We start from the raw sequence: 16,396 nt of genomic DNA, 5'->3' as shown, positions 1-16,396 counted from the left end.
TGGTCAACTGAATCAAATGCCTTTGATAAATCAACATTGTGCTGCTCTGTTTAAGTGTATTTATGTCCTTTGCCAGTTGTGGTGCTGTGCTCCGATCTAAAACCAGACTGAACCCTGCATACGATCTTTTCAATTAAGATTTTTTTTTTTTACTGAGTTCATTAGGGATTTGTGATATACCTGGATCTCAGTTCCTTTAACACATATACACACAGCCCAGACAAAGTTCTCATAAGAGTATCCTTTACCAAAGGTGCAAATATCTATCAGGGGCAGTAATGTACTACCTCTATATCTATCATACATCGGTCATAGTAAAGAAAACTATTTCTTAAACATTGTTTGAAGCTACTATGTAAAGTAGCTTGTTTAGGGCCATCTTCAAATCATTTTAACAGCTGCGCCCTGCTGTTTCATGTTTCAGAAGTTGGAACTATATAGGTATTTCTAAGCCATAAATGCATAGAGCACATTTGACAATTTACTCACATCAACCATTACATACAGCAGTGTGTCTCGCTAAGATAGGAGACACTGCATTCACATTGATTTAAATGAGAGAATTCCCTAGTGCTACTGCAGCTTTTTTCTTGTATTTCTTCTCCTTGTTGGTATATGGGTAACTTTTAAAACAGTGTTATACTGCTTTCACATAAGATTCACGGTATGTTGTCTGTAAAAACAATTGTCCCTACAGTCATTTCTGTATGTGTGTATAATTGTTTTGTGTGGACCCCAGGAAGAGTAGCTGTTCTCAAGTAACAGCTAATAGTGATCTAAATATAAAAATACAGTCAGTGCAAACAGACTAAAGTAAAGCCACAGGGTGATTTTCTCCAACTCAATTAAGGCCCTGTGTTACTGGCTTTAAGTCATTCAGGTCTCGGACCATCTTGTCAGTAATCGCAGGTGGCTCCACCAGACTGGTCCAAACCATCCCTTACTGGCTTCAGGTGTGGATAAAGCCAAATTCAGTGAGCAGCGCAACCAGGAGGAAGACCGTGTAGAAGGCAGGGAGAAGATCCATGGGACCGGCCCATGTGGAAAACAGCGCAGAGAGAACTAGGATGAAGGAGAGGACCAGAGAAGACCCAGAAACCTGCTAGAACCCAGGTCAACAAACCTGCTTGTACAAACTGGTGGGGTTGGAGGAGAGGGGGGGGGAAATAGGGTAATACCAGTCCAATCATGTGGAAACTGAAAAAAGGTGTCGCACAGAGTTCAATATCGGGATGGCTGCTATCTTCATTGATAAACATTTTCATTTATTTCTGATAACTCTCCTACCTATGCACTTCAGACAAAGACATTTCTCTGGTCACTACCTCTCTACAATGTTTATGACACCCAATTACAAACTCAACTCATATATATATACAGTTGAAGTCTGAAGTTTACATACACTTAGGTTGGAGTCATTAAAACTCGTTTTTAACCACTCCAAATTTCTTCTTAACAAACTATAGTTTTGGCAAAGTCGGTTAGACACAAGTAATTTTATCAACAATTGTTTACAGACAGATTACTTCACTTATAATTCACTGTATCACAATCCAGTGGGTCAGAAGTTTACATACACTAAGTTGACGGCCTTTTCCAAGCTGTTTAAATTCCAGAAAAATTATGGCATGGCTTTAGAAGATTCTGATAGTCTAATTGACATAATTTGAGTCAATTGGTGTGTACCTGTTGATGTATTTCAAGGCCACCTTCAAACTCAGTGCCTCTTTGTTTGACCATGGGAAAATCAAAAGAAGTCACCCAAGACCTCAGAAAAAAAAATGGTAGACCTCCACAAGTCTGGTCCAACACCTGGGGTACCATGTTCATCTGTACAAACAATAGTACGCAATTATAAACACCATGGGACCACGCAACCGTCATATCGCTCAGGAAGGAGATGCGTTCTGTCTCCTAGAGATGAACGTACTTTGGTGCGAAAAGTGCAAATCAATCCCAGAACAACAGCAAAGGACCTTGTGATGATGCTGGAGGAAACAGGTACAAAAGTATCTATATCCACAGTAAAACGAGTCCATAACGACAACCTGAAAGGCCACTCAGCAAGGAAGAAGCCACTTCTCCAAAACCGCCAATAAAAAAGCCAGACTTCGGTTTGCAACTGCACATGGGGACAAAAATTGTACTTTTGGAGAAATGTCCTCTGGTCTATGAAACAAAAATAGACCTGTTTGGCCATAATGACCATCGTTATGTTTGGAAGAAAAGGGTGAAGCTTGCAACCGAAGAACACCATCCCAACCGTGAAGCACGGGGTGCAGCATCATGTTGTGGGGTGCTTTGCTGCAGGAGGACTGGTGCACTTCACCAAATAGACATCGTCAGGAAGTGGCTAAGGACAACAAAGTCAAGTTTTGGAATGGCCACACAAAGCCCTGACCTCAATCCTATAGAACATTTGTGGCAGAACTGAAAAAGCGGTGTGCATGTAAGGAGGCCTACAAACCTGACTCAGTTACACCAGCTCTGTCAGGGAGAAGTGGCGCAAAATTCACCCAACATGTTTGGAAGCTTGTGAAAGACTACCTGAAATGTTTGACCCAAGTTAAACAATTTAAAGACAATGTTATCAAATACTAATTGAGTGTATGTAAACTTCTGACACACTGGGAATGTGATGAAAGAAATAAAAGATGAAAATAAATCATTCTCTGTATTATTCTGACATTTCACATTCTTAAAATAAAGTGTGATCCTAACTGACCTAAGACAGGGAATTGTTACTAAATTAAATGTTAGGAATTGTGAAAAACTGAGTTTAAATGTATTTGGCTAAGGTGTATGTAACTTCCGACTTCAACGTGTGTGTGTGTATATATATATATACACTGCTCAAAAAAATTAAGGGAACACTTAAACAACACAATGTAACTCCAAGTCAATCACACTTCTGTGAAATCAAACTATCCACTTAGAAGCAACACTGATTGACAATAAATTTCACATGCTGTTGTGCAAATGGAATAGACAAAAGGTGGAAATTATAGGCAATTAGCAAGACACCCCCAATAAAGAGTGGTTCTGCAGGTGGTGACCACAGACCACTTCTCAGTTCCTATGCTTCCTGGCTGATGTTTTGGTCACTTTTGAATGCTGGCGGTGCTTTCACTCTAGTGGTAGCATGAGACGGAGTCTACAACCCACACAAGTGGCTCAGGTAGTGCAGCTTATCCAGGATGGCACATCAATGCGAGCTGTGGCAAGAAGGTTTGCTTGTGTCTGTCAGCGTAGTGTCCAGAGCATGGAGGCGCTACCAGGAGACAGGCCAGTACATCAGGAGACTGGAGGAGGCCGTGGAGGGCAACAACCCAGCAGCAGGACCGCTACCTCCGCTTTGTGCAAGGAGGAGCAGGAGGAGCACTGCCAGAGCCCTGCAAAATGACCTCCAGCAGGCCACAAATGTGCATGTGTCTGCTCAAACGGTCAGAAACAGACTCCATGAGGGTGGTATGAGGGCCCGACGTCCACAGGTGGGGTTGTCTTACAGCCCAACACCGTGCAGGACGTTTGGCATTTGCCAGAGAACACCAAGATTGGCAAATTCGCCACTGGCGCCTGTGCTCTTCACAGATGAAAGCAGGTTCACACTGAGCACGTGACAGACGTGACAGAGTCTGGAGACGCCGTGGAGAACGTGTCTGCTGCCTGCAACATCCTCCAGCATGACCGGTTTGCGGTGGGTCAGTCATGGTGTGGGGTGGCATTTCTTTGAGGGCCGCACAGCCCTCCATGTGCTCGCCAGAGGTAGCCTGACTGCCATTAGGTACCGAGATGAGATCCTCAGACCCCTTGTGAGACCTATGCTGGTGCGGTTGGCCCTGGGTTCCTCCTAATGCAAGACAATGCTAGACCTCATGTGGCTGGAGTGTGTCAGCAGGTCCTGCAAGAGGAAGGCATTGATGCTATGGACTGGCCCGCCCGTTCCCCAGACCTGAATCCAATTGAGCACATCTGGACATCATGTCTCGCCATCCACCAACCACGTTGCACCACAGACTGTCCAGGAGTTGGCGGATGCTTTAGTCCAGGTCTGGGAGAGATCCCTCAGGAGACCATCCGCCACCTCATCAGGAGCATGCCCAGGCGTTGTAGGGAGGTCATACAGGCACGTGGAGGCCACACACACTACTGAGCCTCATTTTGACGTTTTAAGGACATTAACCAAAGTTGGATCAGCCTGTAGTGTGGTTTTCCACTTTAATTTTGAGTGTGACTCCAAATCCAGACCTCCATGGGTTGATAAATTTGATTTCCATTGATAATTTTTGTGTGATTTTGTTGTCAGCACATTCAACTATGTAAAGAAAAAAGTATTTAATAAGAATATTTCATTCATTCAGATCTAGGATGTGTTCTTTTAGTGTTCCCTTTATTTTTTTGAGCAGTGTATATGAAAGGGTACTGAAGCTAAGAGCAGACGTACCGTCACCACTGGCTCGTTGTTAAACATCTGCATCAGACAGCCAATGCCCACTCCAATCAGCATGTCTGAGAGGAACACGGTCAAGGCAGAAACATGATGCATACACATAGCAGAGGTACACACACACTCCCATTATGCTTTTCACAGTCATAAACACACACACACACTCGCATTATGCCTGCACAAACATGTCCAGAAGACACACAAAAGGATACTAAAGATGATTCCCCCAAAGCAGGCTGATATTGCCATCTGAGGGTAGCCCTGGCGAGCGATGGTGACGTCAGAAAAACTATCTGGAAATAAACAGATTGAACACTATAGCAAGCAAGCAGTCAGTCTGTCTTCTGTTGAATGATTAGTAGGGGAGTGCAGATAACCTCAGTTTGTGTGTATGTGTCTCACCCCCTATGCTGTTTCCCCAGGCCAGCAGTGTGAGACCCAGTAAATTGTTGGACAGACTAAAGACCACACCGAGCATGTGCAGGATACTGACCACCTCCAAGGCCGCAGCACTGATCCATATCGCACTCACCACAAAGCCCAGCAGAGAGAACAGCTATGGAGAAAACCCACACACACATCATACACACTCACCACAACACCTAACAGAGACAACAACAGTTATGGAAAGAAGGAATGTGTCTGTGTTCTTACTGAGTGGTATGGCGGGGGGTGGTTGTTGGTGGTGGTGAGGAAGACTATGGCGGAGAGGAAGAGGCCAAAGAGCAACGTCAACGCCCAGACAGGAAACTGATCCTCGATCCGATACATCCCGTCTAGAGAGAGAAAGTGACACCAGTCCAGTGGGTTAGCACACTTCTGGAGAGGATGTCACATTTTACAGAATAGAGATTGAGGTTCTTTGACCACACACCCATACACAATAGTGGCGCGCAGGTCAGCTGTTTGTTCACCTGTTCCGCAACCGCCAGACTGTATGTAATAAAGTGAAAATCTGAAGCCCACACCCAACCCTCTAATATAGAAAATGCGCTGTAGGCTACAGGCAGAAATGTCAGAAATCAATAGAATGAATGTTTCAATCTAGTTGACATTGGTAACGTTCTCGGTCATCTCTGATTCTTTCGTGGAGCAAAGAAGTATAGGGACCTGGGAGAAAATAAATAAACATTTTCTCTGCAAAATTTCCAAATGAAATCAGTTTGACCAGTTGTAAGGAAATAGAAAGCTGTGTAAACGACCCAACATGTTTCTGATAAGATTTCAGTTCGGCTTGGATGCACATTTTATGTGGTTTAAATACTAGCTTTTATGATACTGATCAAGATATCACCTCTACAGCAGTGGAGGCTGCTGAGGGGAGGGCGGCTCATAATGMCTGGAACAGAGCAAATGGAATGGCATCAAACAACTGGAAACCATGTGTTTGATGTATTTTATACCATTCCACTAATTTCACTGCAGCCTATACCACGAGCCCGTCCTCCCCAATTAAGGTGCCACCAACCTCCTGTGCTCTACAGACTGTGTCTAACTGCACATTCACATTTTCTCAAGATGCTGAAAGAAAGAAATCATATTTCTCCACTCCTGTTCCCATATCCACATTTTTCCTACATTTGATGTATAATTTTACTGCAAGAAATGCTTAACTATTTTAATATTAAGGCTATGTGAGAGGTTATAGACCTACAGTCAGTGTCCAGATTTCAGTTTCCATTTAACCCATCTGAACAGTAGGCAGTACAGTTCCCTTGGCGTGCCATAGGCCTATTTGAAGTCCCCGTCTTGTGACTGTCGAATTTGTATAGGGCCTCACAATCATCACACATAACACAGCTGGCAATGCTGTCATCCTCTTTTAACACTTCACCAAATCTTTCCCAAACATGACTTTTCTGGCACTCCTTTCTCTTTATTGTCAACTCTCCATTTTACAGCTTTTCTCTTGATTAAACTCCTCAGTGGATTGACATGAACTTTCTCTGCCTGTTCGCAAAAGCTGATTGGTATGTAGGCTATTTGGCATGCGTACAGTTAGGCCCTAACGCCTTGATCACACCGACAGCGTCATTGAGCAAAATGTTAAACATCATCATCTGGCTATGTGTGCAACAAAATTTCAACATTCACCTTCTGCTACCATTTCTGTCAAGCCATCTACACATACAGTTTGATGCATACGTTCAACGTGTGCACAACGCACTGCAACTGCCTCTGCAACGCAATGCTGCAAGGCAAATGCAGTGTTCCATTGGAAATGAATGTACTTCTGGTGTACCAAAATGCAATGATGCTGTCGGTGTGATCGAGGTGTACACTTATGCACTAATACCAGATTGGTTTTTCTTTCACTATTTTAGGCTAAATGTGACCTATAGATATAAATAGCACAAGAATTATACATTTGTGGATTTTTTAAGGAATTAAACCCAGGCGGGCAGCAGATAATGAGTCAACCTGCGCTTCACTAATACACATGCATGTAGACTTACACTCTCCAGAACGGAAGGTGAGCACACACACCAGTGGTGCGGTGATGAGGTGGAGGCAGTTTAATGGTCTTCTCCAGTTCCTGTCTTCTTTATCAGGATCCACCACTGGAACAGTCAGCAGCAGCAGCACCTCCAGTGGCATCTGGTGGACAGGGGAGAAACTGCAGCTCAGTAACCACACATTCAAGCACACAATGATGCTCCTCCTGTCCAAACAAAAACACAAGGTCTGGCTCTGTTTACAACCCCTGTCATAACACTTACCCCTAATTATTACAGTTCTGCAAATAGAAAAGTGCAAAGACAAAAATTCAGATCTGCAAATAGAAAAACACACATGTCATACATGCACACCTTTAGTATTTTGATGGCCCTCCAGCGCCAGGACTTCCTCCTCCAGATCCTGCTGTCCACTGGGTTGAGAGAACTCAACAGGATCGTACTGGTTGATTCACAGTAGGGCAGCAGGGGACAGTACTCACTGTCTATACATGCACAAACACAAACACTTGACTGGATTGATTCTCGTAGCACACCCCAGCGGAATAACTTAGTAGAATGTACACAGTGATTGTGGTTGTTACCGTAGTCCTCCTGGATGCTGCTATTAGATATAAGAATTGCCTCATCATCGGACTCAGACGACTGGAACTCTGCAGGCAGATATGACTGTCAGACACACACACACAGTCTTGTACAGCTAACCTTGTGGGGACACACAATTCAGTCCCATTCAAAAGCCTGTTTTTCCCTAACCTGTACTCTTACCCTAACTCTAGCTCCTAACCCTTAATGTAATTCCAACCCTAACACTAATTCTAACCTTAACCCTAAACCCCCTAGAAATAGCATTTGACCTCGTGGGGACTAACAAAATGTCTCCAATTGGTCAAATATTTGTTTGTTTACTATTCTTGTGGGGACCAGAATAGTTAAACATGTCCACCAGGTGACACTCACTGTGTGTGTGTGTGTGTCAAATTAAATCAAATGTTATTTGTCACATTTTTCGTAGACTACAGGTGTAGACTAACTGTGAAATGCTTACTTACGGGCCGTTCCCAACAATGCAGAGTTTGTTGTGTGTGTGGGTGTGTTACCTGGTACATGTGTTGAGCTCTGGATGGAACTTCTGGTCGCTGAGTGTTTCTGATGACTGTAGATGTAGGCACTCGTGATGACTGTTATCACATACACCACATACAGCCCCAGGTACCCTACAGAGAGAAACACACACCTTATTCTTATTTCACCCCATTCACCCCGGTGTAAACAGCCCTAACTTCTGAAGTATACTGAATACTGTGTCTAGGTCTGTAATATTTTGACTGGGTTCAAGCTTGAGGGACACAGAGGCATGACTGATAGATGAACCTGAAATAGAGAGAGGTTTGGTGTTGTGTAGCTCCCAGGGTAATGTTGACTAATACAACCATGACACAACTCTTATTCAACTCTAACGCAAGAAGTCTAACCCAACTGTGTGTGTGTGTGTGTGTGTGTGTGTGTGTGTGTGTGTGTGTGTGTGTGTTGTGTGTGTGTGTGTGTGTGTGTGTGTGTGTGTGTGTGTGTGTGTGTGTGTGTGTGTGTGTGTGTGTGTGTGTGTGTGTGTGTGTGTGTGTGTGTGTGTGGTGTTACCCAGTGTCTCTCCCAGTGATATAGTTCCTCTGTAGAGTATGACGACGGTCCAGAAGACAGCAGCCATGTAGAAGATGACATCACGCAGGAAGGGCGGGACGCCACAGTGAAGGGTTTGACCAATGACACAGCCCCGGCAACCACAGTGGTTACGAAGATAACCCGCTCCTATGGACGGAGGGAAAGAGGGATTAACGGACCAGGTCTACTCTGACTGAACAGTGCTTCTATAGCAAGGCGTTGTATGTGTACGTACCAAACAGTGCTCCTATAGCCAGGCCAGCAGTGTGTGGACGGGAGAAGGCCACTGTGGCACTGAAGACATCTGGGGCTCCGTTACCTAGTGCCAGGAACGTAACACCCTGACACACACTGTTAGGGAAAACACTTTCTGATGCTAGAGTAGAGTTTGTTTGTGAGTGTGTATTTGTGTGTGTGTGTGGTGGGTGTGGTGTGTGTGTGTGTTGTGTGTGTGTGTGTGTGGTGTGTGTGTGGTGTGTGTGTGTGGTGTTGTGTGTGTGTGTGTTGTGTGTTGTGTGTGTGTGTGTCTGACGAGATGAATAATTTAAGCAGATTTAAAGAAAAATTCATGAAAATATGTTGAATGCGATACAGGTGTGTGTGTGTGTGTTGTGTGTGTGTGGCTGTAGAGGGATACAGCCACGTTGTGTGTGAGTCGAGAGGTGAGAGATGGCTGAGAGGTTGGGACAGAAGCTGAAGATAGAAAAAACATAGATGCGCCTTAGGTCAATCAATAGGTAACCTAGAACCCCCCAGCCTCAAACACAAACAGTATGTAACCACAGTCTGGAGGACATTTGCTGTGTCTGTGATACATGTGATCAGTCACATGACCAAATCACAAACATTAAAGTAAGTCTCATCTCCCTGAGAGGAAACCTTAACCATGACACACTCATCTCAGGTGGTCAAGTGACTAGGCCCATCCCACTGGGCACTGTGCCCCACTGGGCACAGACAATTCAACGTAATTTCATTGAAATGACATGGAAACAACATTGATTCAACAGTGTGGGCCCAGTGGGACGTGACCATGTCAACTTGACCTGCTGAAGATAACGCTGTTGTAACTCTGCAGTCAACGGAACACAACCACAAACACCTCTCTCTTTACAGCCAGTGTACAGCGAGAGACAGAGACTGTTAGGAAACTCATGTTTCTCAGTCTTATACAGAGTCTGTAAACTTAACTTACAGGCAGTAAAGACATTATAAACAGAACATGTAAGTGAAACTTACAACTTCGATGCAGTCAGTCCCAGAACTATGAACAAGAACAACAACCAAATAATCTGTAGAGACAGAAGAGGGATAGAGATGAAAGATTAGTTCTGACATGGCCAAAACGTCAATGTTCAAAATATTAAAAAACTTTTATATCAAATGGGCAGGTGTCGCATCTCTTCTTCTCCACAAATAACTAGTGTAGCCTCTACTACTAGGCCTACAGCCTGGGCCTCTGGGGTAACCCAGACTGGGTGGACACCCTGAGGAGAAATCCTCAGTTAAACACTTGTCGTGAAAATGTTTAACCAAGTGAGAGAGACTTTGTCATTTCTTCAAACAATCATCTTTATTTAATAAGAATTGCAATAATGAAGCTGGTCGACCATACACTCTGAAGTGGAAGGCTGAGAGCTCAACCATACACTCTGAAGTGGAAGGCTGAGAGCTCAACCATACACTCTGAAGTGGAAGGCTTGAGAGCTCAACCATACACTCTGAAGTGTAAGGCTGGAGCTCACCCATACACTCTGAAGTGGAAGGCTGAGAGCTCAACCATACACTCTGAAGTGGAAGGCTGAGAGCTCAACCATACACTCTGAAGTGGAAGGCTGAGAGCTGAACCATACAAAAAATACAGAGGTCTTATAGCAGACCTAATATAGCAGACCTAAAAATACTTAGTCATGGCTGGTTCCACCCCTGCCTGGCAGATCGGGGCATCACAAGCTACCTTGTGTTCATCTTGTGGTTATATGTGTACCAGGTGATGTTCACCCCCCCTCCATTTGGCTTAGTTTGTCAGAAGCAAAGTTGATTAGAAACAATAGCAAGTTTGTTCTGTTCCTCAGGCTCTCTATCTTGAGTTGCCCCATGTCCTTGACTATACACTCAGAGGGTCTTCGGGGAGCTAGAGGGGAACCATCCTCTTGCAGAAGCACAGCATTGGTAGTTATGAAAATCTCTTACCAATGAGATCTCTTACTATTGCCAAGCACATAGTTGTTAACTATCAATATTCATACAGATATAATCAACAAAGCAGGTAAATATGTCATTTTTCCCTCTCAGCCTGATTTCATGACTCTGTGTTTTACTGCATGGCTCAGTTAAAGCTGATGTAAATCCAGCTTTATTAGAGGAAGTTCTACTCAGAACAGAGGGAAGTATCCGTTACTAGCTTCTATAGAGGTTGCTTCAGCTTCCTTATTTCAATGTAAGTCATTCTGGGTAGTAAGAGCACCTGCTAATGACAAGACACACACACACACACTTACACAGAGTGTGATGGTGAGGGGTGTGAGGTCGGGTGGTAGTAGACAGAAGGTCATCTTGAGGTAGTTGATGAAGCTCTCTTCCATACTGCAGTCTTGGGTGGTCTTCACAAACGCACAGCGATCAACAGCACTCAGGTTCATCACTATGGCACACTGAAAGACAAATGCCCTTCATCACCCTTCAAATACCCTTCATCACACTGGAGGGGGGATAAGCTTACAAAGAAACAATGGTTAAATCTGGATACTGGCGACCATCATCTCTCACACTGAGCTCAACACAGACGGGTTAGCTGAGAACCTAATGAAAACAAAGCAGCGCTTTAAGGGGACAGAAGGCCTAGTGTTGTTGTGATTCTGGATGGCCAGATACAGTAGCTTGCAATAATGACAAAAATTCACTAGCTAGCTAACCAACAACTGTAATGATTTATTTGAGAGACAACAAGTGCTCATTGTGCAACTTTATTTATGTTTTCAATAAACATTGGAGATGTTTACATGTTGTCAACAATCTAAGCCAACCCTGTCTGTTTTGCCCCTAGTTGCGCACATGTCGTTTTGTTGCTAAACAACCAACCCCTCTATACAGCCTGACAGTGAAGGTGTCATAATACCCATAAAACCATTTTCCTATAGGGAATTTTAGAAACAATTCCCTAATTTTAAGTGTTTCTAAAATCCCCTATAGGAAAAATTTATGGTGGAAATAACGATTAGAACCATTTAATTCTTCTTTGATGAGGTTTAACGGCGGTTGGCATCCAATATGTTGCATTACCGCCACCTACTAGACTTTAGGTGTGAGAAGGACATAATATATTTAAATAGTGGAGTAGGGTGGTGTTATTTTTATACTTTGCTTGAACAAAATAAATAAATAAACAAACAAATAGCCTACAATCTAACACTATACTCATAAAACAAATATATAAAAATAACACCACCCTACTCCCCTATTTAAATATATAAGTCCTACCTCAGGCCAACAACCTGAAAGGGTGGGACATTGTGGTTGTGGTGGCAGCTGCAGAGAGGTATTTGGGTGTGCAAGACCCTGGAACTCTTCTGATGTCAAGTCTCGCACACCCAAATACCTCTCTGCAGCTGCCACCACAACCACAATTTTTTGAGACTTACGTTCCATCCCTGCAGTACAGTTGATAACCATTGCTATAAATGCTAAAAATCCAATCTTACTGAAACATATATCACTTGTTGGCCTATCCCTCTGTACTGGTACAGATCTACTACTCACAACACTCCTCTCAGGATCCCTCCCCTTTGACCAATCTTCCTCTAATTTCTTCACTGCCTCAGCAGTTGACAACTTCTGCACTACTCTGACCCTGGAAACCTCAACCTGCCTCTCTCGCACCAGACATATCTGATCCCCAGCCCCATGGGCACCACTACAATTAACACATACCACTACTTTCCCCAATGCTACACATTCCTTTGTCTCATGTCCTTCTGCACACTTCTCACACCTAGAAACCTACCTCCTACACACTGCTGCCACATGCCCATAAGCTTGACACCTGTAACAACGTAATGTATTCGGCACAAAAGCTCGTACAGAACAACTTATATATCCTAACATCCCTTTGTCGGGCAAAGGCTCAACATCAATGGCGCCCTTTTCTTGAGAGCGAAACAATTCACATTTCTTGCCCCCATTCGTTTAACGCGGAGCGCCTTCTCCCTCTGACCAGCAGAAACACAAACAATTATCACAAGACCACTTCTGGTTACCCTCACCAATTCCACAGTACGCAACTCAAAACCCAAAAACTTCAATCCTACTGTCACAGACTCATCTTTATCCTGACCCTCGGTGCAAGCCTCGGGCTCCGAGAACTTCACCACACCTACCACCTCCAATACTTCGCCCTCATTCACTTCCATTTCTCCTCCTGTCTTCAGCTCACTCTGCTTACACTTTCTGCCACTCTTCTTTAACAAACCATCTCCCTTTTTTCTGCCATTTTTAACCGACAAGCTCACCGTCTTCCTCCCTCTCTCTTAGACCTCCTCTGCCTCTCTTTTTCCCTCCATATTCCAAATATACGTCTCCTTATGATAATATTGCACTTCTCCTGACATACATCTTGTTCTTGCTTTCACAAGGGACGCCATTTAACCGCTGTCACAATCTCAGTACAATCAGCACGAACCCCTTGGGATGTCAGATCCATTTCCTTATTTGACTGCTAGGTTTTATGGGTATGAGTCATACTGTGGTACTCTATTGGGCTGGTGAAAACAACATAGGTGGATTTACTTTGTGCAGATAAAYGAAAGAGAGCTATTCTAGATTATTGAGATGCACCCAAAATTTCCATTTTAAAAAGGGACGTTTTTTTTGCTCATATATGTAACGGATGTGAAATGGCTAGCTAGTTAGTGGGTACGCGCTAGTAGCGTTTCAATCAGTTACGTCACTTGCTCTGAAACCTATTAGTAGTGTTGCCCCTTGCTCTGCAAGGGCCGTGGCCTTTGTGGAGCGATGGGTAACGATGCTTCGTGGGCGACCGTTGTTGATGTGTGCAGAGAGTCCCTGGTTCGCGCCCGTGTTGGGGCGAGGGGACGGTTTAAAGTTATACTGTTACATTGGTGCCGTGACCCGGATCACTGGTTGCTGCGGAAAAGGAGAAGGTTGAAAGGGGGGTGAGTGTAACGGATGTGAAATGGCTAGCTAGTTAGTGGGTACGCGCTAGTAGCGTTTCAATCAGTTACGTCACTTGCTCTGAAACCTATTAGTAGTGTTGCCCCTTGCTCTGCAAGGGCCGTGGAGCGATGGGTAACGATGCTTCGTGGGCGACCGTTGTTGATGTGTGCAGAGAGTCCCTGGTTCGCGCCCGTGTTGGGGCGAGGGGACGGTTTGAAGTTATACTGTTACATATACACCAATCACGGTCAAGTGAGATCAAATAAAAAAAGCGCATGTACATGCCTTATGCTAATTGGAAGAGTAGCTGAGTAAAGCTGAACTCAGTTTCTCTTATATCAAGGCAGAATTTAGTATTGATAACTGGTTGCGAGATTTGCTAGCAACAACATTGAATCACCATCAGTCAATAATTCTGAAAACGCTTACCTGTACCAACGTTTGTCCAGTAGAACTGCGGAAATTCATACTTTAAAAAAAAACTTGTATCGACTACAACCACAAATGTTCTTCTTTCGTTGCTCAACCCAAATTAGTTTGTGCCCATTTATTCTCCGTTTACGTAGTATATCAAGGCCGCTATGTCTCAAGTTGAGCAACACAAACAAGGACAAAGTCGGTGGTTGTATTCGATACGTTTTTATTAAAAGTATGAATTACAGCACCCCTCGGAAGGACCGCAGTTGTACAGGACAAACATAGGTACAGGTAAGCGTTTTCAGAATTGACCTTTTTACAAGTATCGATTGCTGGTGATTGATTGTTGTTAATCGCGCGACCAGTTATCAATACTCTGCCTGTATATAAGATAATGGAGTAGAGCGTTCCGCGCTACTTGAAGAGTTGCCCAGTTAGCCGCACATCACCAAATATAATCAAATCAACATGATTTTGTCAGAAGTAGAGACACATTTCAAGGGGCACTTGTCGGGGAAAATTGAGTTACAAAGTCAGACTTATGGTTGAAATCTAATTAGATAAACTATATATACAAAAATATGTGGACACCCATAAAATGTGTAGATATGGCTATTTCAGCCATACCCGTTGCTGACAGGTCTGTAAAATTGAGCACACATCCATGCAATCTCCATAGACAAATATTGGCTGTAGAATGGCCTTACCGAAGAGCTCAGTAACTTTCAACGTGTTACCGTCATACGATGACACCTTTCCAACAAGCCAGTAAATCAAATTTCTGCCCTGCTAGAGCTGCACTGGTCAACTGTAAGTGCTGTTATTGTGAAGTGGAAACGTCTAGGAGAAACAACGACTCAGCTGTGAAGTGGTAGGACACACAAGCTCACAGAACGGGACCGCTGAAGTGCATAGTCCGTAAAAATCGTCGGTCCTTGGTTGCAACACTCACTACCAAGTTCCAAACTGCCTCTGGAAGCAACGTCAGCACAAGAACTATTTGTCGGGAGCTTCGTGAAATGGGTTTCCATGGCCAAGCAGCCCACACAAGCCTAAGATCACCATGCGCAATGTCAAACGTAAGCTGGAGTGGTGTAAAGCTCGCCGACATTGGACTCTGCAGCTGTGGAAGCGTGTTCTCTGGAGTGATGAAACGCGCTCCACCATCTGGCAGTCCAACAGACAAATCTGGGTTTGGCAGATGCTGGGAGAACGCTACCTGCCCCAATGCATAGTGCCAACTGTAAAGTTTGGTGGAGGAAGAATGATCTGGGGCTATTTTTCATGGTTCAGGCTAGGCCCCTTAGTTCTAGTGAAGGGAAATCTTAATGCTACAGCATGCAATGACATTCCAGACAATTGTGCTTCCAACTTTGTGGCCATTTCCTGTTTCAGCATGCTCTTGTGGTTGAATGGAAGCAAGTCCCTGCAGCAATGTTCCAACATCTAGTGGAAAGCCCTCCCAGAAAAGTGGAGGCTGTTATAGCAGTAATGGAGGGAGAAACTCCATATTAATGCTGATGATTTTGGAATGATATTTTCGACGAGCAGGTGTCCACATACACTACATGACCAAATGTATCTCACTAACCTTGTCTGTGTTTCCCTGATGGAACATCGCGAAGTGTGTGCCCACCATAGTACCCACGGACGAGCGCAGGTCAGCACCGTCAGGGGATCGGGGTGGAGACGGAACTACCCCGGTACCAGACTCTCCGGAGCCCAAGCCATAAATACATTGAAAACACAACAGCAGCAACATGGAGATAAAAACAACCAGAGATTTCATAATTTATTCCGTTCAAGGATTGCGTCCATTCCGAGACTGGGTGGGTTCGGTTCAGATCAAACCTAAGAATAGAATACTGGGGAAGAAATTAAAGTGTCACTAATTGCTGTAAACTAAATGTTGCAATGAAAAGTTGAAGGCTGCCTGATCAGCAAGAATTAACAGCTTGACCAACCCTTTGTTACAGCCACCTCTTTGTTATGTAGTCGTTACAAATATACGCGCAAAGCTCTTCTTCTTGTAGTTGTTGACACCATTTCTGTTTGAGTGTTCGTAAAGTCCGTGAACATTATGTACAACATCATCTGACTCGCGGACTCCCCAAGCCTGCGTCATCAGTGTTACTTCCTTAAAATACGTGACGTCCACACTTACACCCATCCGACAATTGTAGTGAGGACCAGGCAGACGCCTTCGTGTGTGTGCGACCCACTGACAGCTGCAGTTTCAGATCAA

At 44.1% G+C, this 16,396-nt stretch overlaps 1 pseudogene; it reads right to left on the bottom strand.

Annotated features, from left to right (window-relative positions):
- Positions 1–377: 377 nt before the first annotated feature.
- LOC111957530 (mitochondrial sodium/calcium exchanger protein-like) lies at positions 378–16,200 on the bottom strand (annotated as a pseudogene).
- Between the last annotated feature and the right edge of the window lie 196 nt (positions 16,201–16,396).

Source organism: Salvelinus sp. IW2-2015, linkage group LG33 (genome assembly GCF_002910315.2).
Source record: "Salvelinus sp. IW2-2015 linkage group LG33, ASM291031v2, whole genome shotgun sequence".
In the NCBI taxonomy this organism is placed as follows: Eukaryota; Metazoa; Chordata; class Actinopteri; order Salmoniformes; family Salmonidae; genus Salvelinus; species Salvelinus sp. IW2-2015.
The sequence above is the reverse complement of the archived record's forward strand: the minus strand, read 5'-3'. Positions and strand labels throughout refer to the sequence as shown.